Below are 25,210 nucleotides of genomic sequence, written 5' to 3'. Positions count from 1 at the left end.
GGGCCGGCCCATTTCCAGTGCACGGGGTGGCAGGTTTTAGCCGTTGCTCGCCACTGCGACAGGTAGGTTCTACTGTCAAATTGGCAACGCGGCACTAAAAGAAGTAAACTACAGTGGCAAACTGGTAACACAACTCCACTATCATTACTTTGATAAGTGTCTAAAATGGCAGCCCCGTGTATATGAACAAATTTTAAATGGCAGCCCCGTGTCGCTAGCCACAAACATGATTTTCTTTTCGGAATAAGTAAAAACAATTAAACACGAAAATTTTCTAACTTCTGAACAAATTTATAAAAAGTCAAACGTTTTGTGAAACCCAAGCATTTTTTGAAAAAAGGAAAAAATTCATAGGGAGAACATTTTTTAAAATGAAGAAGAAATTTTTGAAAATGCGAACATTTTTTGACAAAACAAGAACAAAAATTAACAAAGCATTTTTAAAAACAATTACAAATTTATCAAAATGCGAACATTTTTTGATATTGCCTAAAATGTTTCTGAATTCATGAAAACATGGCTTTTTTTGTTCGTGAACATATTTCCAAAGTGAAATTGCCGAACATTTTTCAAATTTGTGCACAAAAATTCAAAGGCGAACATTTTTTGAGATCCTCTGAACAATTTGTTATTTTGCGAACAAAATTTTGAAAACATGAACAGAACACTTTTTGAATTTGCCAACAAAGTTAGAAGTGGGAACATCTTTTGAAACTCGCAAACATTTTCTGAATGTGTGAACAAAAATTAAAATGGAAGCATTTTTTAAATTTGAAATTCTACACTTATTTGAATTTTCGAACATTTTTCTAAATTGAAAAACAAATATTAGAATTCTACCTTTTTAGAATTTATGAACAAAATTTCAAAATTGGAACATTTTAGAACAAAGGAACAAAATTTTAAAAATGTGAACATTTTTTTAAAAATTCTGGAGATATGTTGGAAAAGAAAAGTGAAAATGGTATAAAATGGAAAGAAAAAAAATAACGAAACAAAGAAAATAAAAGGAAAGGAAAGAAAAAGAAAGAATGAACAAAAGATAGAAAAGGAAAAATAAGCAGGAAAACAAATAAAAAGAAACAGAAAATGGAAAATGGAAAAACGAAAAAGAAGGAAAAGAAAAAACGAAAAATAAAACACAATATCAAGGCAAAAAACTGAAAAGAAAAGAACACAGAAAAACCCGGTTTAGAGAACCTTCTAGAAGATTCCTAAAACCAGTTGGCCGCACCTGTGTAAAACTCGAAGTGGGCCGGCCCATGTTTGTCGCTCGCATCGCTGCCCCTGCGCGGTAGCCCGACAGTTTGCCGCAGCGAGCGGCGAATAGGGATTTCCGTGCGCATTTCCTCGTCATGTTGTGGGCTGAATAGGTCCTCCGACACGTGTGGGTTATTTAACTTCCTAGGGAGGGCTAACTGCTTTTCTGCTTTGTGCTTTGTGAGGGGGTGTTGTCGGCTTGCTGGTTCTACGCCAAGCAATCGGGTCACCGCTTTCTCCGTCTTCCTTGTCGGGCCTCCTCTAGTGATGATGATAGGAGGGATGACCGGCGTCGTGCTAGCGATGGGGGAAGCCAAACCAAAAAAAATCAAGCGTTGGAGATAGAGTTCAACATGAACACCTGCCGGAGAGTCGTTGTAGCCAGGCCTTGTGGCAGTAGATCTAACCAAAATGTGGGAGATGGCCGGTTCGAGAGATTGGAGTCCTTTTGGAGACAAAAACCAATGTAGAGAGAGTAATTCTGAGAGGCTAAGATACAATTGAATTGGGTTGGGTGTGATGGCATCCTACATGGGCTTGGGCCATTCCTTACACATCCTAGGAAACTAGGAAACATAGAGAAAAGGGAGGTCAACTTTGGTGAATATGGTTCGATGGTTAATTTGGTTTATGTAGGCTGAAAATCGACGATATACCTAAACACCAAACAACAAGTGATGAAAACACCAAAGTGACCACCATAAACCGAATAAACCAAGACTATCGATCAATTCAGTTCAGTTCTTTAGTTTTCGATGTAAAAATGATCACCTTTAACCTTCATAGTCAGCTTGAAGAAAGACTTAACTTACAACTAAAAATGGTGTGGCAAAGCGTGTGTCACTCTCTAGTAGGACTAAGTGCCACAAAATTCGGCTAGAAATCCAACAACATTCTGGACCTATCAGAGCATCTACAACCGCATACAGGTAATCCGGTTCTTCAAATGTCAGTGGACAATGATCGGTCATCCAATTTTCGTTTTCACAACCAGGCACCTCATTTAGAAAACCTCAAATCCATGCAACCACATCATAAACTACTCTATGACGCAACACAAATTGTCCGACTACTACATCAATACATTGCCATCGGACTACCAAAATTGCCATTTTCTACCTACATACTACCTTCGTCTAAAATTATTTGTCGCTGAAATGGATATACCTAGATGTATTTGAAGGAAATATGCCCTAGAGGCAATAATAAATTTGTTATTTTATATTTCCTTATATCATGATAAATGTTTATTATTCATGCTAGAATTGTATTAACCGGAAACTTGATACATGTGTGGGTACATAGACAAAACACCGTGTCCCTAGTAAGCCTCTACTAGACTAGCTCGTTAATCAAAGATGGTTAAGTTTCCTAACCATAGACATGTGTTGTCATTTGATGAACAAGATCACATCATTAGGAGAATGATGTGATGGACAAGACCCATCTGTTAGCTTAGCATATTGACCGTTCAGTTTTATTGCTATTACTTTCTTCATGTCAAATACATATTCCTTCGACTATGAGATTATGCAACTCCTGGATACCGGAGGAATACCTTGTGTGCTATCAAACATCACAACGTAACTGGGTGATTATAAAGATGCTCTACAGGTATCTCCGAAGATGTTTTTTGGGTTGGCATAGATCGAGATTAGGATTTGTCACTCCGAGTATCGAAGAGGTATCTCTAGGCCCTCTCGGTAATGCACATCATAAGAAGCCTTGCAAGAAAAGTTATTAATGAGTTAGTTACAAGATGGTGCATTACGGAATGAGTAAAGAGACTTGCCGGTAACGAGATTGAACTAGGTATGTGGATACCGACGATCGAATCTCGGGCAAGTAACATACCGACGGACAAAGAGAATAACGTATGTTGTCATAACGGTTCGACCGATAAAGATCTTCATGGAATATGTAGGATCCAATAAGAGAATCTAGGTTCCGCTATTGGTTATTGACCGAAGAAGTGTCTCAGTCATGTCTACATAGTTCTCGAATCCGTAGGGTCCGCACGCTTAACGTCCGATGACGATATAATATTACATGAGTTTTGTGATTTGGTGATCGAATGTTGTTCGGAGTCCCAGATGAGATCACGGACATGATGAGGAGTCTCGAAATGGTCTAGAGGTAAAGATTGATATATAGGACGATGGTATTCGGACATCCGAAGTGTTCCAGAGGGTATCAGGTACTTATCGGGTCACCAGAAGGTGTTTCGGGTACCCCCGGCAATCCTATGGCCCATATGGGCCTTGTGAAGGAACACACCAGCCCATAAGGGGCTGGTGCGCCCTATAAGGCTATAGGAGGGGGAGAAGGAAATGAGGGAAGGGAAAGGAAAGTGTGGATTAGGATTCCCACTTCCTTCCCTCCCCCCTCTTTTCTTCCCCTTCATGCATACATGGAAAGGGGGCGCAGGGCAAGGCAGGGCCCCTAGGGGGCGGCGGCCAACCCTAGGACGCCCCTGGCTGCCTCTCCTCCCCCTCCCACCTATATATATGTGAGGAGGGGGCGCTGTCGGTGTCAAAACCGATCGATCTCGAGTAGGGGGTCCCGAACTGTGCGTCTGAGGACCGAAGGTAACAAGGGACAAAGGGAACACGATGTTTACCCAGGTTCGGGCCCTCTTAAGGGAGGTAAACCCCTACGTCCTGCTTGATTGTATTTGATGAGTATAGGGGTTACAAGAGTTGATCTACCTCGAGATCGTAATGGCTAAACCCTAGATGTCTAGCCTATGTGAATTCTGATGGCCTCTACGAACCTTCCGGTTTGTATACACACCGGAGGGGCCTAGGGTTGTATAGAGTCAGTCCGTGGAAGAAGGAAATTACATATCCGGACATCAATCTTGTCATCCACGCATAGGAGAGTCCTACCCGGACATGATGGAAAGCCTTATCCTTTGTATCTTCATGACCCATCAGTGCGGCCCATATCGAATAGCCCGGACACCCGGGGACCCCCTAATCTAGGACTCCCTCACTAGCCCCCGAACTGGCCTTCAAAAGACGATGCAGTATCCGGCTTATGTCTCCGATTTTTTCAAGGTTGGTTCTTCACTATATACTGGGCGAATAATAGTTCAGCCCTGGCTCCCTCGTTCCGCCTTTATGACTCCTGCCCCGTCGCCTCGATTTCCACGCGATGGGCGAATTCGAACGGTCCATAATTTTTTATCAAAAATAAAACACCTGACCACACATGGACGACGCCTATATAAACAGGTCAGATCCCCCGAGTGCCATCCACATCGTGCAGAAAAACGCCAAGATTAGCCACGAAAAAGCTTCAAAACATGGACAACGCCCCAGGCTCTTCTTCGCGCCCCCATGGCCCTCAAGAGGGGGATTGGCAAAGCTGCTCAGTGCCTCGTCTTCAGTTGAGTCGACTCGAGATGTAGGGATATCTCCCCCTCGCAGATCTAGTCTCTGTACGAGCGGGATTGGCCTCAATCGGCAATGACGTGCTGGCTGAAAATTTCCCCAACCCCAATAAGGAGGAGAGGGTGTGCTTCATTCCATTCCTTTTGCGGGGCTTAGGATTTCCAATTCATCCCTTCCTCAGGGGTCTATTGGCATTTTATGGCATCCAGCTGCACAACCTCACCCCAAGTTCGATTCTGCACATCTCAGGTTTCGTTGCCCTCTGCGAACTGTTCTTGGGCTGCAAGGCCCATTTCGAACTATGGAGAAAGTTCTTTTGCCTTGTCCCCCGCCATCGAGGAGGTTCTATATTTTAAGTGGGCGGTGCTGAAGTATGGCGTATAGCCGCATCAGGCTACCCCATTGGAACTCCCAAAGAGATGTATCCACAATGGTCTTCGGAGTGGTTTTATATAGATGATGTCCCACTGCCGGGCCCAGTTCGGCGCAGCCTCCCTGAATTTTCCAGCGCTCCTCTAAAGAAACACCTCAACTGGCATCCCAGAAGTCCCAAGGAGGAAAACAGTGCGGAAATAAAGAGGTTGGTCAGCAAGGTCAGATTATTAGCCCATACCGAGCTCTCGGTAATCGAAGTCATGGCCATTGCAATAAAAAGATGTGTCTAGCCTCTCCAGTCCAGAGTAACTCCCTTATGGTGCTACAACAGAGAAGATGCATCTCGTTACAGATGCAAGGATCCGGATACCCCGACCGAATTGGCCATGATCTTGGCCGATCTGTATAAGGGTGAGAAAGAAGACTTCCTCTGTTAAACTGTCGGGAAGGTTATTCCATGTACAACCCATCGAATGGGTAAGATTTTGACTACCTGTGTTGCTTTACTGCTGTCACGGCATGCTAATCAAGCTGTTCTTTGTTGTCATAAAACAGTCATGGAGGAAGATGATTGAGGACGTTCACTGTCCTACCCCACAGCCAGAGGATCACAACCGCGATGAAGACCCAGGCTTCTGCAAGGATTCAGATATATACATAGAGTTCGATGATGGGGTATTTTACCAGGCAAGCCTTAACGGCTCGGAAGTGGCTATTACAGCCGACTACCCCCGCCCCTATTCCTTCTCCATCGTAAGTATTCAAAGAGCTTTCCCAAAAAGTGGTCCCTACTTGCACCTTTATCCATTCTACTAAACCGTACTTCGTAGGATCGGCACTCGGTAGGCCGCACCCCCTCGAGGGCGTCCCCTATGCAGGGTAATCATTCAAAACAAAAGGAGACTGGCAGCGCCGTAGAGCCCTCACAGTCTTCAAAGAGGTATGTCCATTTGATACGTGCTTGGGCACGAGTTCGGATTTTTGAAGCTCCCTTCTATCTTTGATTCAGGAGGAGCACGCGACAAACAGTGGGAAAACGCCCTGCTAGCCAAATGTCAGCCAATCCGGCGCCGGAATCGTCAACTAGGACGAGGCCTGATGCAATGCCAGTTCCGCCGCCTCATGAGGATTCGGATGAAGTATCTGTCACGAATTCCGAGATGTAGAGCGTGATGAATCACCGTCGACTGAAAGATGCCATGCGCGCTCTAGCCTTTTCTGATCAAGAATTTACTGCACTCAGTTCGGTGGATGCATATATCCAAGCCGCTCGAGATGGACTTGCCAGAGTTACTCAATTGTTCTCAAAGGATATACAGGTAAGAGTTTGTGCAATTTTAATAGTCATATGCCAGTAGCCCCCGAGACTTGAAGCGGCGAGGCCAACCGATTTAAGGATCAATATGACCTGCAGGTTCTCAAGGAGAAGAATACTACGCTATCCCAGGAACTGAAAACAAACCAGACACAGCTGAATGCCATCACCGCTGAACTTGCGGAAATGAAAAAGGCTGCAATGATTACTTTTGAGAAGAAGAAAAACGAGCAGGAAAAAGACAAACAATCCGAAGAGATAGAGAGCTTAAAGGCTCAGTTATCGGTCGCTCGAAAAGAGAATGAAAAGTTGAAGGGCTGGATGTTCGGTATGAGTTTTAAAACCATCAGAGAGACTCATATTTAGTCCACAATTCGGAATGTCATAACTCTGTTGCTGCAGGTCTATTAACTGGTCGCCCGGAAAAAGAAGTATCTGGATTTCGAGGCGATGTGCTTAAGGAGCTGTCCATGGTGCATGAGCGGGCTCAGAAAGCCATGAAGAGTATGGCCAAGGCTTTATGGCCATCCAATACCCCTCCAGAAAGTATGGAGGATTTGGCAAGCCTGTTCAAAAGTGCCTGGCGCCGCTTCGAGCTATGGAAGATGTCCGCCTGCCGTGAAGGCGCACGAGAAGCGTGGGCGATGGTGAAAACACGCTTAGTTCTCTTACCCTCCAGGTTTCAATTGCTGCTGGCGAGTCGCCTTCCATCGGGAAAGCTGCCAAACAAGCTGACGCCGCAATGAGGTTCTCCATGGGGTTGGAGAAGTGACCCGGGGGAGTTGCTATATAACGAGGAGGAGCTGTATTTATGCGCGGCGGCTCCATGGTGCATGTCTGAACTGGTGCACCGGGCGTCGTGACCCGGTTTGCCTCTGGCGGGTTGCTCCCTCCAGCTCCGGGTGTATGGAACAGATTCCTTGGATCCAGCGTTAGAGGCAGACGCGATTGTGTCTTCTGACGCCTCCTCCTCATGACCTCGTTTGATGCATTAAGATCCACCGAGAGCCGGAAGGTTTCTGCTTGAAGCTGCTGAGCACGAGCATCCAAAGCTGCTCGCTCTGCTGCCATCCGGGTCTCCTCTGCGGCTAGATTTTCCTTAGCTTGCGCCATCTCCTCCCGCACGCGTGCCACTTCCGCATCATGCTGGGCTTTATCCGCCGGCTCTACCGCAGCGGTCAACAGCGTCGTCAGTTTATCCATGAGGTCCATGAGAACCTGAGCCGGGGGGCGCGCGGGGTCTCCTGACCCGGAAGCTGCCGATCCGGTGGCCGCAGCTGTCGCCGCGGTGGAGTTCTTCCCGGGCTGTGTCCCTGCCATGAAGACTCCGACCCAATTCGGCGGCTCAAGGGGTCCGGAATACTGCTGCCATCGAAACAGCCCCCGAGCACGCCGTCTTACAGTTGGTACAATGAGTCCGTCTCACCCGTTGATGATGCAGTATCAGAGCAGATGACTGTCTCCCCGCCTTCCATCGATCCTTCGGAGTATTCACCGCCATGGATGCAGCCTACGAAGGCATGCTTCACGACAGATTGAATACGGGCGGACCCGGCATGCTGAGCCATTTCGATGAGGTCGGTGTGGACATCCGGCTCGGGGCCTGATTCGCCGATCCGGCCGATGAAAACGTGGATTCCGCCGAAGGGGACCCGGTACCCGTACTCGATTGAGCTGGCCTCGGGCCCCCAGCCTTCGTCGTCAATATAGATCTTGCCGCGACGACTCTTGGTCATCCGGCCCACAGTGTATCCCTTGAGCCCTTCGAAGTTGCCCTTCAAGAACTCAAATCCATCGTGCGCTGGCCCCACGGTGGCGCCAACTGTCATGGAATTGTCATGGTAGATGTCCTAGTGAAAGGACTTAGTCATAGGGCCATCACAACTAGGATGCTTAAAGGGGTTAATCAGGACAAAGGACACGAGAGGTTTTATACTAGTTCGGCCCCTTACGGTGAAGGTAAAAGCCTACGTCTAGTTGTGTTGGAATTGCTGGGGTTTCGATTACCAAGGGGCTCAACTCGCCGGCTTGGTTCTCGACTTGATTGTTTCTTGTCCTGAACAGCCACCAGGTTGTCCCCTTATATACATAGGTCGACGCCTGGTGGCTTACAGAGTCCCGGCCGGCTCATAATCGTGTCCGGCTCGGTGACTTCCTTTACATGCCTTTCCTTTCAAGTCTTTCCGCACATATGGCGGTTTACAATAATGGGCCTTGAGCCGGCCCAAGGCCTTTGGGATACATATATATACTAATAAACTATCATCTTGACTGTATATTGGGCTTCTTATGTAACCCGCCATCAAGGCTGACCCGGCCCCTCCTGGGCGGGTCTTAGCTGATAATAATATCCCCAACAATCCGCGTCCTTTATTTTTTAATTTGTATATGGGTCCAAATTTGTTTCATGACATGTGGGCCCCTCGGTGCGTAGTTTGTAGCACTTTAATTTGTGGGTCGAAATTTGTTCCATTCCAAGTGGACTATCGGTGTGTAGTTTTGTAGCTTATTTATAATAATTAAAGAGAACAACATAGTTTTTTCAATAATACCATGGTGCGACGTTGAAGGTGAGAAAGGACGTGTGAGAGAGTGATGACCGAGCCAAAGGGAAATCAACTAGGGGAGTTGCGTGGGTTGCAACAATGTTTGGAGTAGTTGTGGGCCGAATTCTACGAAAATATAATCTAAACCGACCGCAACAAATGCCTACACAAATTAATCCAAGGTTGGAGTGCCCCTCGCAATGTAAATAGCTCCGGCTTTGCGAGGGATGGAGAGGTAGTAGCTTCAACGCGTGGAAGATACGGTGTGAGAAAGCGAGGTCAATCGAGAGACATATAGATAGAGAGACAAAGTGAGTGTGGTCCGATATTCATTGAACAAATATATATGCTCCGGAGAGATATTGTCCGATTGAGCTTTTTGGCAAGGGTGAGGGCTGTAAGATAGAGCTTGAGAGATGATCCAGTCATAGACGTGTAGATATATTTTGTGCGTGGGAGGAAGCAAGGTCAACCGATCACATAGGGTCGCCGTGCGATCGAAAGAGTGAGACGGGTTGGAGAGAGTGACCTAGATAGACGATGTGCGTGAGAGAGTATACAATGTAAATAGGTCGAATTGGGCTCAAACATGGTGATATATCGTTTTTGTCCGAGAAAGAGCGAGGTCAATCGAGACATACGGAGAGAGAGAGAGAGAGAGAGAGATTGAGTGAGTGAGTGTGGCCCACCATGAGGTCGAAAGAGTGGCGGCGGCTTGGATGGACTGACCTAGATAGACAATCTGTGTGAGAGAGTATAGAGTGTGTCGATCGAGGCCCGAACAGGGAGATATATCATTTGTGTGTGAAAGAAAACGAGGTTAAACGATACTCAGATAAAGAGAGCGAGATTGAGCGAGTGTGGCCCGCCGTGCGGAAGAAAGAGTGAGACAGTCTCGAGGGAGTGACCTAGATATACAACGTGCGTGCGTGTGCACAAGAGGTTGGGGGGGCTAGATAGGCAATGCATGTATTTAGCGCGAGAGGGTGAGAGGGAGAGGGGGGAGAGAGAGAGCTCAGCATGGGGTGCAATGGCGGGTGTGTGAGGTAAATACATCTGGTAACAGAGTGGGAAAAGGGGTTGTGTTGTTGAGAGACTTAGAGATCGAAACATGGAGAGAAAGAATGAACTTGTGTTGGAAACCGATAGCTTCCTAAGGTGGTTAGGAGAGGAAGATTGACCGATACAGGAAGTATGTAGCGTTTGTGTGGGGGGGGGGGCTAAAAACAACATTTGAATGTACATAGTATGAGACTTAATATCGATGTTTCAATTCGGTGTACATTGTAAGATTTGAACCGAGGACCAGGCATACGGGTAATTATTTCGAATTCGTGCCATACTAAGTTTCAAAAAGTTGACATTGACTCAGTTTCTTGTGCTATTTTGTAGGTCATATGTTTGAATCCATCCAAAAGTTTTCTCACTACCATGGTGTTCATCGTATACATATGAATTTGTATTAAAAAAGTAGCGTGGATACAGTGAAATGCGAAATCCACGTTAGAATTGAAGATCGCTACGTGACACACACTCTAATTCAAATAACTAACTACGTGACACACACTCTAATTCAAATAACTAATTATGTGACACACACTCTAATCCACGTTAGCGTGGGTACCGTTTCGATTTTTTTCAAATAACTCCTCATTAATTAATTTATAGTACTCCCTCTATTCACTTTTATAAGACCTTGAAGACATTTCAGACAATGTGCAAAACAGTTCATTTTAAGTTGTCTGAAACGACTTACAAAAGTGAACGGATGGAGTATCTCGTTTCGAATGACTAATTATTGCAAGGAAAACACGGGCATGGTAATACATACAGATTCATTTGCAAATGAAAGAAGATTTGTTTGCATTCTCAAATGTAGGCGCACCAGGAAGACCAGGGTCGTGTTGGGGTGGACGCTGCTTCAGTGCCTTAAAGGCAACTGCCTTTGGGTCACTGACATGTGGGCCGGCCACCTTTTGGGCCCACATGTCATGGACACAAAGGCAAGTGCCTTAAGGCACCGAAGCATAATCCTGTTGGGGTGGTCGCGTGTGTCGGACGGACGCGTAGCACCCAGCCACCCACCCCCCTCCCCCCAAAAAAGGACGACGACAATATAAGTTCGCGCTTCCACATTTAGGATGGAAATATCTGGCGGCCCCAATTCCAGCCCTGCAAAATCTCTCTTCTCCACCGTCCCCTTCTGCGCCCAGATTGCTCAAATCCCTAATTCGCCGCCAACCCTCGAATCTCCCCTCGTCTCGTCTCTTTCCCCACCGTTCCCCACCTCTGTGCCGGATGACGATGACGAAGACGACGGTTGCGCTTCACCACCGCACTGGAGCTACCTCATCTACGCCCTCGTCCACCGCACCGGGTGGTCCACCGACAACGTCGGCCGCCGCAACCGACGTGCCTCACAGACACCGAGTTCCACCGCATCAGGTGCGCTTCACCGACACCGTCTCCCAGCTCACCGGGGCTACTTCACCGAGCACATCGTCGCACCTCCGCCCCCCGAGGCCGTTGTGGCTTCACCAACGGTCTCGTCCACCGCATCATAGTGCTCCGCTGCCACTCAAGATCTGCATCCGTGCACGGCCAGCCAACGCCAGCGCATCACCCTCAACGGCTCTGAAGTGACCCGCACTCTAGCTAGGCGAGCATGCCCAAACGTCGGCCCGAACTAGGTATCCACACATCACTCCCTTGTGCACTGTTCCGACGATGTTTGGATATCCTTTCACTGCTCTCTTAGCTTACACGCCTATGCAACTCTGACTTTAACTCTTATTTCTTCTGGAGATATCATCTGAAACAAGCAAATCTATTTTTTAGCGAAGCATGACGGCGCTACGGGATCTAGTACACATCCTGCACACCCGTATAACCTTGTAAGTATCTGTCCTCCGGTACAACATCAAGGTCGATTCCTCTTATTTGATCAACCATTCGCCGTGTCAAAAATGCAGAGGTGGATGCAAGGAACACAAGGCCTGCACATCCAAGCAAGTGGTAACATGGACTTGTACATGGAACATCCCAAGCGCAAGCAGAGCTGCAGTGAGCCTGTACAATGAGCTAGCGTAAGTCCCTGCATTTCATTTAATTCGTACTAGCATTCATGTATGATTTGTGTGCAGTGGCTGATCCACGAATTCAAGTTACCAGGGGCGAACACTTAACTTAAAAAATACGAAGGCACTTGCACTCCGGAAATCAACATAACTTGAGAAATGTGAAGCTACATGCACTTTGAAAACTAGCTAATGATCCAAAGTAGTTCAGATTATAAACACTAAATGATGCAAGCGCCAAAAACACAAAATGCAACATGGTGTACAAGGACTACAAACATGGTCTATACCTGCTTGAATTATTCATTCTGTGGCTAAAAATATCGAAGTGTAATTGCACGTATAACCAGTGCGCAAACTGCATATCAATATATCTATCCTGCACAAGTATGCCAATAGTTTCAAACAACAGATTAGAAAGGTATTTATGCTATGTTGTCATGATACGGGGACTTTCTGGTAGATGACCTCGACGTTTCCTCAAGCTATGAAAATGCACTATAATTTGCTTGTCGTCAATGCCTGCAAATCTCTGTCTCTCTCAACATAGTAGATCATCATTAGACACTAAATCCTTCAATGAGCTTGCAAAATGTTTGCATTAGATCCCTCATTAGACACTATATGTTCATCACCAGGAGCATGTAAAATGTTTCCATCAAATCCTTCATTAGCAGTCTGTTCATTAGACACTTCAGGCTCAAGAACAACATGAGCTTGTATGTTTGCACCGGAAACTTGATTAGATACATCAGATTCAATCAGTTCAGCATTGATTGGGGGAGTTATAAAATAAGTAGAAATTGGTTTCATTTTCTCATAGATTCCCTACATACAAGCAGTTTTACAACACCGTCAGGTTTAACTATTGGCCAGAAATTGAAGAGTTTAATTAGATATAATCAGGGATGTGATGTACCTACTCGTTGTGCATGCTACTCTTGCAAGCTGCGACTGTCCGTTTGCGCAAGCTTGATGCCATGCCCGTGCTGCCGCCGCTGCCTCCCACGCAGGCTACACCCAGGGTTGGATCTTCATCTTCTTGTCCTTCTGTTCGCTTGAAGCCCGACGACCGCCCTCCAACGAGGGCGTGAGGAAGTGCTGTGTCAGTCTGTCCAGCGGCGGCTAGGTTAGGAGCGAACCATACTGGAGGCTGGAGCGAATGAATTCGGATTTTTCCTGCTGTCGATCGATATGGGAGGCGCTCGTTTGGGCCGCGAGCCTGCTATAGGGCCTGCCTTGCACTTATGTTATTGGCCCATCCAAATTGAAACATTTTTCTTCATTTTTTACATTGCCTGCTCATGCGTCGGGACGAACAAAACTAGCGTGGGCCAACCTGGACGACTCAAACTAGGTGCACACTTTCCAGCCACCTGAGGCGGCCGCCCATACCAGCCCCTATGGTGGCGTCACCCCTTTTTGCGTGTATGATTGGATAGTGAAAAATATTCCAGTGGCGCTTTTGATTTACCCACATAATGGTTGAATTGCTTGTTTCTATGAACTGAGTTCGCCAATAATGTGAAAGATGCTAGTCTTTTCATCCTATTGTAGATTGCTTAGATCTCGATATGCCAAAAGTAATCGCATGAAATATACAATAAAAGCCAGTGTGATGTGTTTGGCTACAACTAGTCTGACTACATGTCCTCATATAACATATCAAGGACGCACCATCTTACCAGATTAACCATTCGACTTACGCATGCAGTGTGGGAAGAAAGAAGTATTGGGACTGCGTATCCAAGCAATTGATGATATGGACTCCTTCGTACAACCTTGTAAGCGAAAAAGGAAGTTGCAGTGTTCCTGTACAAAGAACTAGCGTAAGTTCAGTTACCTACTTCTCGGAATTTTAGTTAGCCACTTATTGCAAAATTGTTCAATTACGTTGCTTGGCTTAATTTAGTTTGCTACTGATTACATAATGGCATAGCCTGTTAATCATATTGTAGACTGCGCCTATCTATGTGTTTGATACTTACTGTTAAGAATTACCTGTTTGCCTTAACTTAAATATCTACTTGTTTGTTTAACTACTTTGCTGCTGCAACAGCGGGTTACAATGATGTTAATAACTACTTTTCAGCATCCAATTGAAACTCTTTAATTCCTTGTTTGTTTAAATGGTTTGCTGTTATAACTCCCAATTGAGATGTTTTGCTAACTTCAACTTTTCTGAATCCAATCGGAACTTTAATGGCAAAACAGGTTAGCCGAAGATCAAAGAGCAAGGTCCCCATGGACATTGCATCATCCCACAGCAGTGGCACCGGCCCAATCGTGCATTACGAATTGCCAACTGCTGATGCTCTAGAGGCTAAACTAGTGGTAGAAAGAGATTCTGCTTCTGCACTTAGAGATGAAGTTGACATGTTGAGGAAGCAAACAGCACAATCACAAGCAGTACTCAAGACAACCATTAAATATTTGATGGATTTCAAAACAAAGCAAGCTGAGACTGACCAGATTGTTAAGGTCCTGAAGGAAAAAAGGAAATTAAATTCCTACTTGGTAAATCATAGGTGAAATATTCTTTCCATAGTTGAATAACCTTTGTGTTGTGTGTTCATGTAATCAATCAAACCATTTGTTTTAGAGATCATGTAATAATTGTTTTCTTGGTTTGTAATTTTATTTTGAGCACAAGTCTGTATTAATTGATAAGACTCGGAGACATTTCATTTGGATTGCTGTGCCAGACCTACAAATATGCCAATCGGGCTGAAAGTGCATTCATCAATAGTAGTAGTATAGATGGACCATAAGTGGCACGCATCGGAAAGGGCCAAGATGCTGGCTAAAAAAAGGATGATGTTGTAGCCAAAAAAAGTACAGCGGCCTGGCTTATGTATGTTAGTTGGTATTATTGATCCATATACTCTATAAGTGTTTATATGTCTGTTAGTTCTGTACATTCTTGGTTGATTGACTCGGTATTTGAATCTTGATACATCGCTCGTGTACATATCTAAATGGGAGTACACATTATGTTGCGTGTGACATTTGAGTTGGACATGAAGTGTTCCAAATATTCGAATTCACCTTAAACTGGATTCTAGTTTCTGAATTTGAGTATCGGCATTTGTAAACCATATTCATATATGACAGTGGAATAGATCTTTGTCGTCCTTTTGAAGATATATAAAAACACATAGAATGATTTATAAAGATTCATATAGGAATACAAAATGGATTCGAATTTAGTTGCCAGGGTAAACGTGGATGCTCATTGTCCCAAAATTCGAAAGGAGCATCAAAATGTCCACTCCCATGTCCGCTGCCCGAAGCCAAGTTTTTGGGAGATGGAAATTACTGTCTACCCATTACACAGACAATCCATCGACCCGATTTCCACTGCTCTAAATAGGGGTAGGTTAGTAACTTCAATTAGACGTGACACGACCGCCTCTGAGCCCATTCCGACACGGTGGGCGTCAAACATGGGCGGCAAAATTCATTTGATTCAAGCTCGTCCGAAAGACCTCTGTTTCTCCCTCCATTACCCATTCATACACGGTGGGCGGCAAAACAAACTCGACTTGGCTGAAATCGATGTAGGCAAATATTTTCAATAGGGGCAGGTTTGTAACTTCACTCAGACGTGACACAACCGCCCTACCTGTCAGCCCCGTTCATACACCGTGGGCGCTAACCATGGGCGCCAACCACCCTCTCCTCGCCCGAAATCGCTCTGGGCAAATATTGGCGAGATGCGAGATTACCGTCCTATCCCCAACCGACGAGACGTCCAAATTTTAAATGGGGGCTAAGTTCGTAACTTTCCCATATTTCAGACAGGCGCGTCCCAAAAACATGGTTCCCCGTACCTCTCCCTCCATTTTCCCATTCATACACCGTTCACGCTAGATCACTCCATCCCCACACCAGCCTCCGTCTGCCACCCCATCCATCGCCGCCGTCCTCCACCATGCCGAAGCGCCTACCAAGACCGCGTCGTCCACTGCTAGAGATGGACGTTTCTCATCCATGGCGACGGACCAATAGCCTTGCATCACGTCCTCTCGCTTCATCGGCGCTGTCGTCCTCTTTGCCATGGCCGCTCACACGACCTTCTCTTCCACCGCAACGGGACTTATCCCCCGATGCACCCGTCTACCGTCGCAGATCTGCTTCAGCGCCACCGACAGCCATCGCACCCCCGATGCCTACACGGCGCCGCAAGAGAGGTGGTACTTCATATCTCCTCTACTTTTTGATCTCAACCAGAAAATAGATCTTAACTTGGTTACTCTACTTTCTTTTCAGCTCATAGAATTTAGTTCTTAGTTCGAAGTAAACAATGGATGCTAAATATCATTTCTCCGGTTTGCAGTTTCAAATCTGCCATGGCACAGCCATAATACGATTTAATTGATCATGTTTAGGGTTTAATTGATTATGTTGGTTCCGTGGTGGTTTCTTTAATAGAAATCGGAGGGGAAACCCTCTTTTGCTAAAAAATATGCTTAGAGTTTCCCCCTTTTATGATCACTATACGATCAGAATACGTGCTTCGTGTCATAATAACACTGCTCCACCCATCAAGCTAAACAAGCTTAGTTGTTCAAATACGAATATGATATTATTAAAACAGAGTTGTTTAATTGGTCAGATAAATGTTCCTAAATTAGTTTCGAAAATGCATGTTCGCCGCTCGGGTGTGTATCTCTACAGGGTGCCCATGGTGGGCCGGCCCACCCTGGGATTTTGAGTCGTCCCAGGCCCCGATTCCCCTCTGTTCTGCTGCTCGCTTCCGATCTCTACTCATCCCCAGCCGCCTACCTCGCCGGCGACTTGCCGTCCCTGGACGACATGACTCTAGGAGGAGACGCCGGACTAACAAGAGGCCAGGAGCCGCTCGCCCAACAGCGTCACCGCTGCCCGCGCGTGCTGTCGTGCATACCTTCTCAGTAAGTTCAGGACTCAGGCATGCAGCACCCACCAAGCCAACCCGATTTATCCTGAGATACGTCCTCAACACTCAGCAGCCACTCCTCATCACCCATTTTCTAATTGATTCATTACTCATTAGGCAGGACTGTCATTAGGGTTTGTTGTGTGCTCAGTGCTACCTACACTTAATGGTTCAGATGTATTTCGGTAATCTTTAGTACCTCTAAAGTTCACAGGGTTTTCAAAATTCCGTCCCTCGGAATAGATAATCTGACTACTTTTTATGTTTTCATGAATCTCAGATTCTGAACAGCATCATAATGATTATGAGCTTGCGCGCATGAAAAGAATAAAGCAGAACAATGCCATGGCTGTCAAACTTGGCATTAAGGGACTGAAATCAAGTCTGGATGCAATGCAATGCAAACGCTCTCCACCTACAGATTCATGCTCAGAATATGATCCTAACAGTGATTCTGAGCTAGAGGGAGACCTAAGTCAATGTAGCTCCCTAGTGGAGGAGTGAGAGGAAGATGCCCTATCTTATTCACCCATCAAGGTACTTGCTCTAACTTTCCAAGGTTACATTGCTCGCACATATCTTGCAACTGATGCTTTGCATTGCTTCTACTTTGTTGAACTGCGATTAGCTTAGTTTACACATCATGTATGTGAATACGCCCTGCCTATCATTTTCAGTACATATTCCATCTGTCATCATACCATATTCATCCATTCAAATGTTGTTCTTGTGTATCAGATGTTCAAAAGGAAGAGGGCGATTGCTGATCGTGGAGGAGCACAAGCAAAGTATTTGGAAAAGGTACTGGCACCTGATAAATCAAATAGCCCATTAGGTGTAGTTGCAATATCACCTGACCCACAAAATACCCCAACTCTAGCAAACTCTAGCCCTACTACACTGGTCATTTCTGATGCCCCAACTCAGCAGACCCCAACTGCAGCAAACAGTATGATTATGCCAGTTGACATAACACCAGTTGTACGACGCAAAACCCCCATTCCAGCAAAGAGTACACCAAATCCAGTTGCCAAATCCATTTTCGCACCAAAGAGAGCCCCAATTGCAGCAAATAGGACCCCTGTTCCATTTCTTCCCAGTTTAGAAGACGAAGCTTATGTTGTTGTCAGGAACTTTCTGCGCATCTTTCATTCATGGAAAGATTATACCACAAACACATAACAATTTCCAGTCTTCCTCCGCAACTTACGCGTAAGTAATGTACTAATGTTATTCATGGTCATTACTACATATGTTTCTGCTGACAGAAGACACAAGATTTCGTTCTTTTAAATAGGTGAGGAGCAAACTGGATTGTGATGACGAGCAAGGGTTGGTTGCGCTTTTCAAGCACTCGTTGATGAAGTATCGTTCCTACCTGAGGCAAGCGCACTTCGATGGCAAGCCTCTGAACGAAATTTCTGTAAAGTCTCCGGTGCTACATTTATCCGACGGTGACTGGAATAATCTTTTTACACACTGGTCTCGGCTGCAGCGTAAGGTACCGTCTATGATATCACATCACAATTTGAACTACATTTCTGCATTTGCCTTAATGTCTCACTTGTACGAAAACTGTTAGCAGAAGAACATTCATTCTCAAGGGACCACAGAATCTCGCAACTATACTGCACACTGCATTGCTCTTGTGAGTACCTCTTGCCCTGTATGACCATACTTACTTTCATAGCTGTTTGATTATGTAGCATCACTGCACATGTTAGCCTCGTAATCGTCCATTTGGTGGACATTATAAGATCCGTATGGACTCTTACATAAATTTAGAATCAACCCAATGCTTTTGAAGAGGTTTAGCTCTGCAGTCCTCTTGTAAGGACTAAACGTGGTCTATCACTGTACTTACATTAACAGCTACTCCCTCCGTCCCATAATATAAGAACGTTTTGTACAGTACACCAGTGTTCAAAACACTCTTGTATTATGGGAAGAGGGATTGGTTCATTTTGTAGCATTCTGCATCTTATCTCCCTCGCCCACCATTTACTAAAAAAGATCAGATCTATATTTAATCTTACCAACAAGTAGAATACACAGACAATGCCAGTGTAGAAGTGTAGCCCATTGCTCTTGTCAGTACATTTTGTCCTGTAACGCTTGTACTTCCAGGGATTGGTAGTTGATTATGTAGCATCAATTTGCATCTTATCTTCATTATCCTCTATCCCTTCCAGTATTATCATATCTATAATTACTCTCTACAAAATGTAGAGTACAGGCAATGCTTATGAAGAAGATTCTGTGCTGAAATTCTTGAGTTATCCTTCCCTTGACATGGAGAAGGGCATTATAAAGCCGGTGTTAACTATTAATGTAAGTCAGTCCTTCTAAAGCCTTTATCCTCAACTGCTGTTTAATTTGCTCATACTCCCTATCGTTTACTGCTGTTTAGTTTGTTGTTTCTACCAAAATGCATGTTCGTAAGAACCATAAGTTCTAAGTTTTACTTGTAAAACCAAATTCCTTATTCATACCATGCACATTACTTAATACTCCCTATATGTATGCTTGTTTTTGTGGATCTATAATCCAGTGTGTGGTGAAGCAGCCCACGTTTGCACCTTGTCATCTCCTGTTTTATCTTACTGATGTGGCTGATGATATGAACAACATGCCATGCACATTATCCAAAATAGATACAATGATTTTCTTTGCCCTTCATCTATGCTTGTTATGTTGACATGGTAATCCAGTAGTGTGGTGAAGCTCCCCGCATTATGAACAATGCCAAATTATGCTATTGATATTTTGAACTTACTCTTTATTTTCTAATTTTAAATTGGATAGAATTGACAGAAAAGTTATCATCTTTGTTTATACACGTGCAAAACCTGTCATCTCTCTGCTTTGTTTCAGGGTGATATGCATGATGGCATGCACAAGTCTGATGAAGGCTGTGAGACAAACCCAGCATATATTGCAGCAAAGAAGGCAAAACATCTTGAAGATAGCGAGACAACCCCAAAGTCTTGTCTTGATGTAGTGTTCAAGTTACTTGAGACTAACAGTCAAACAAGCTCACAGAATTCGTTGTCTGAATCAGTTCGACTTCTTTAGTCCCAAATTCTAGCAGAAAGGCATTCTGCAACTCAACTTCGACTTGAAGTCCTATCACTAAGAAAGATTGCGGAGAACACCAATTAGAACCTCATCGCTAAACAGCTACACCTGGAAGCTATGATCGACATGCTAGGCCGCTCTCACAGCCTTGCTCAGCAGCTTGCGCAGCAGTTCCCCCGCAAGGCTAACCTTTCTTGAACTGTCTTGGAAGTGGTCTCGGTTCAGTATTATTTTGTTACACTACAATGGTGCCCAATTTTTGTAATCTGCTTCTTCGTTGCGCTTTATGAACACTGGTGGCGAACTTCGATGCCCAGTGGGTGTAATATACCTTAAATCCTTTATTGCATAGTGTAGGTTTATTCTTAGTTACTATGCCGTAATTTCTTTACTGTATAGAGTAGGTTTGTTCTTAATTCCTACTAGTTACTGCCATCATTCGCTATCTGAAAAAAATCAGATGTAGTCGACCGGACCGAAACATTTGACTCTAACGGGCCAGGTTTTTAGCGGGCCTGAAACGTGCCGAACAGCTCACGGGCCGGCAGCAGCCCGAAATGAACCCCGGCCCATGATTGTGCGAATCAAATCACGGGCTTTTAACAGGCCAAAATTGTCTCGGTCCTTGTTTGTCCCAATCAGATATCGGCTACGAGCAGGCCGGATGCAGACCCGGCCGTAGTTAGGCCCAACTATATGACGGGCTTTTAACAGGATGAAATTAATATAGGGCCGAAATGTTAAACGGACCCTTAACAGGCCAAAACTAATATCAGGCTGAATTACTAAGTGGGCCTTTAGCAAGTGGGCCCAAAAGCATAGTGTCTAGTTGACGGGCCGAATCTGATATGGGCCATAATTGAGCCCAAAGCCTCTTAAAGGGTCGGACCTGACCTGGGCCGTAATTTGGCCCAGAACATGGTAGGCTTTTAACGGGCCGGATCTCATATGGGCCACTATTAGGCCCGGAGCGTGGCAGGCCATTAATGGACCGGATCAAATATGGGCTGGCATTTGGCCCAAAACATGGCAGCCAGTTAATGGGCCGGCCTACTAGGGTCCTCAAAATCTTGTGGGCCTACAGCTGGGTCGGCCCATTAATGTCAGCGAAATCTCGTGGGCCTTTAGCTGGGCCGGCCCATTATGATCCGCAAGAATCTTGTGGGCCTTTACCTGGGCCGGCCCATTATGGCACACAAAAATCTTGTGGGCCTTTACCTTTTTTGAGGGGGAAAAACCAAGTTTATTCAATAAAGTCCACATGAAGTGGGATACATCTCTGGTCATGAGGAGCGCCGAACCAGACGTGGCGTCCCGGACCTCTCGAGAGGGAAAACTTGGCTAAACTATGTGCTTCATAATTCACAGCATGACTCTCAAAGGAAAAAGTACAATTAAAGAAAGATGCTCTAAGATTTATCTCCGCGATGATCGCTCCATACGTCCCGTGTGACTTCCTGTTGATATCTGAGACGACTTGTTGGCAGTCTGAAGCAATAACAAAATTATGGATACCCATATCTTCTGCAAGGGATAATGCCTCCCGACAAGCAAAAGCTTCAAGTGTTTCCGGATCTTCCACTCCCTCGACCACTAGAGCCGAGCTGCCCATGTATTTTCCATCTGCATCTCTGTAAACTGCCGCCGCAGATCCTCCTCTTCTTGCCATGACCCCAGCGTCCACATGAATCTTGCAATATCCAGCAGGAGGTTTCTTAGGCCGACGCTGAATGGATGGAGCAGCCGCTGGCGAGGCATCCCGAGCTGGTCCCTTCGTCTTAATAGTATCTAGTTCTGTAATGAACTGTCCAATAAAACCGAAGGTAGATTGGGGGCTCTGAAATATGGCTTCATGAATAGCTTTACGTCGGGAATGCCAAATGGACCAAAGTGTAACTTTTGCGAGGATAAATTTCTCATGTGATAACATTTTCATGAGTGTGAACAGCCACTGCCTCGCACTTGGCTCCGTGCTCTCTATGATTTTATGTGTGATGTCCTCAACAATCAGTGCCCAGACACTCCTTGATGATGAGCACTCTAACAAAGAGTGACGCCATGAATCCCGGTTACAACAAAGCCCGCACTGGTCAGAATCAGCCATATGTCGGTTTGCCCTGACATCGTTTGTTGGAAGGGAGTGCTTCGAGAGTCTCCATAAGAACATACGAATTTTCCCTGGCACCTCCGTCTTCCATAATCTCTTCCATGATCCCTCCTCTGCAATGGAGTTTTATGGTCCCGCAGACCCTTCTAACCACGCCTCCCTTCTTAGTTTAGTTGCAACTAGCATCTTGTACACAGACTTTATAGTAAAGACTCCATGTTTCTCATAGTACCAAGCCCAGAAGTCGCTTAAGTTCCTTGTACACAAAGGCAATGCAAGTATGACCTGTGCATCTATTGGCATAAAATGTTCTTGGACAAGTTGCATGTTCCATGATGCTTTTGCGCCGATAATGAGCTCAAACACCCTGGTGGGAGGGTTTGGAGCAATACTTCCGAGGGGTCGAAACATCCCCTCACGTGGCAACCAATTCTGGCCCCATATATGAGTTGTTTCTCCGTTCCCAATCCTTCTGATCAGTCCCTGACGTAGTGTATCCCTGCCCTCAATGATGGCATGCCACACTTGGCTAGGGTGGCTTCCTAGTTCGGCCTCCAGTATATCCGAATTTGGGTAGTATACACTTTTCAAAATACGTGTGCTCAAGGTTTCTGGATTCTGCAGCAGCCTCCAAGCTTGTTTATCCAGCATTGCTAAGTTAAAGAGCTCAAAATCTTTGAATCCCAAACCCCCCATGCCCTTGGGCTGTGTCATAGTTTTCCAGGAGACCCAATGAGGCTTCCGTTTTCCTTCCTTGCTACCCCACCAAAATTTTCTAATAAGCATGTTCAGGTGTTCACATAAATCTCTTGGGAGCTTGAAACAAGACATAGAAAAAACCGGTACTCCTTGTGCCACAGATTTAACCAACACTTCCTTTCCCGCTGAGGAGATGGTGCGTTCAATCCAGCCCCGAACCTTACTCCACAGACGGTCTTTTAAATACTTAAAAGCACCATTCTTTGAGCTCCCTATATCAGATGGCATCCCCAAATATTTCTCATTAAGGGTCTCATTAGGAACATGGAGTATCTCTTTGATCTCTTGTCTCACAGAATCGGGAATCCCCTTGTTGAAGTATATAGACGATTTTGCATGGTTTATTCACTGCCCAGTCACCTGGCAATATGTCTCCAGAACATGGTACACCTCGTTAGCGACCACACCATTGGCCTTGATAAACAGCAGGCTGTCATCGGCGAATAAAAGATGGCTGATAGGTGGTGCCGTCGGAGCAACCTGCAAACCAGTTAAGTTGGATGACTCACTCTTTGATTTTAAGAGGCACGAAAGGCCCTCTGCTGCTAGCAAGAACAAGTATGGAGATATCGGGTCCCCTTGTCTGATCCCTCGCGAAGGTTTGAAATGTTGTAGTTTCTTTCCATTGAATAAGACAGAGAAACTGACTGTGGTTACCAGGCCCATAACAATATCAACCCACTTGTTGCTGAAACCCAGCTTAAGCATTATAGCTCTGAGGTACGGCCATTCCACCCTGTCATAAGCTTTCATCATATCAAGCTTAAGAGCACATGACTGGTGTTTCTTGGCTTTGTTCCTCTTCATGAAGTGCAGGCATTCATAGGCAGTTATAATATTGTCTGTGATCAGTCTACTTGGGACAAAGGCTGACTGTTCCTCTGATATAATTTCAGGCAGCACCTCTTTCAGTCTGTTAGCTATCACCTTTGACGCAATTTTATACAAAACATTGTAGAGGATAATTGGGCGGAATTGTGACAGGAGCGTTGGGTTTTTTTACCTTTGGGATTAACACCAATACGGTATCATTGATGCACTCCGCTGATTATATACCTTCTACAATCCTCAGTACAGCCTTTGTAACATCGTCCCCACATAAGTCCCAATGGTGCTGAAAGAAGTGCGTCGGGAATCCGTCCAGGCCGGGCGCTTTGGTTGGGTACATTTGAAAGAGAGCTTTTTTAACTTCCTCTTTTCTATACGGCGCATTCAGAGACTCATTAATTTCTGTAGTTACTTTTGTAGGTACCGTATCAAGGACTTGGTCCATATCATGCACTCCTCTGACGTGTACAAATCTCTATAAAAACTATTGGTCAGATTTTCCATCTCCGGCATATTATCAGTCATCTGCCCATCCGGTCTTTGAAGTGCTCTAATCTGGTTCTTTCTTCTTCTACGACTCGCTCGGAGGTGGAAAAAGTATGTATTCTTATCACCATGCATTAGCCATTCGAGACGGGCTCGCTGGCGCCACAAAATTTCCTCCCTGTGACATAATTCAGTGAGCCTCTCAATTAATTTTAATTCAATGTGTGTCGGACCAAATATATTTGGGGATTCCCGCAGCTCCTGTAGCTCCTTTTTCAGACGCTGAATGTCGCGCCGTATGTTTCCAAAGTTTGTCCTTTCCCATGCGAACAAATCTGTTGAAAGCGACCTCAACCTATCATTGAGAGAAGCGACCGTATCTCCTGCTCCATTGGCCCATGCATTCTGGACAGCAGGTTTTAGCGTGGGGTCACGTTCCCATGCAATTTCATACTTAAATGCTTTTGGGGACCGCCTGCATGCCTCGCCATGCATGAAGTTCACGTAGATTGGGACGCGGTCACTGGTAGCAGCCGTCTTGTGCTCGAGCTTAGCCGATGGAAAAGCAATACACCAGGCTGGGTTAGCCACTCCACGGTCTAGACGCACCCGTGTATATGTACCTCATGTCACCTTTTTCTCAAAGGTCCAACTTGTGCCCGTATAGCCTATATCCGTGAGTCCACATGTATCAAGGGCGTCCCTAAATGCGTCCATCTACGCTTGACTCCTGTTACCCACTCCATCATGTTCATGGGCATGTAAAACTTCATTGAAATCTCCGAAGACGAGCCATGGTGTATCGCTAGCACCCACAATTCCTCGAAGCATATCCCACGTTTTGTATCTTTCGTTTACTTGTGCTTCTCCATAAACAGAAGTGACCCTTGTTTTCATATCAACCAGCTCATCAATTACTACGTCAATGTGATACTGAGAATAACCAACAATCTCAAGCTTTATTTCTTCGTTCCAAAAAATTCCTAAGCCACCACTTCTGCCAGAGCTACTAACAACAAAACTCTTATTATAGCCTAAAGAACCAACCAAACTCTCGACTCTA

Source organism: Triticum urartu, chromosome 3 (assembly GCF_003073215.2).
Source record: "Triticum urartu cultivar G1812 chromosome 3, Tu2.1, whole genome shotgun sequence".
In the NCBI taxonomy this organism is placed as follows: Eukaryota; Viridiplantae; Streptophyta; class Magnoliopsida; order Poales; family Poaceae; genus Triticum; species Triticum urartu.
The sequence above is the reverse complement of the archived record's forward strand: the minus strand, read 5'-3'. Positions refer to the sequence as shown.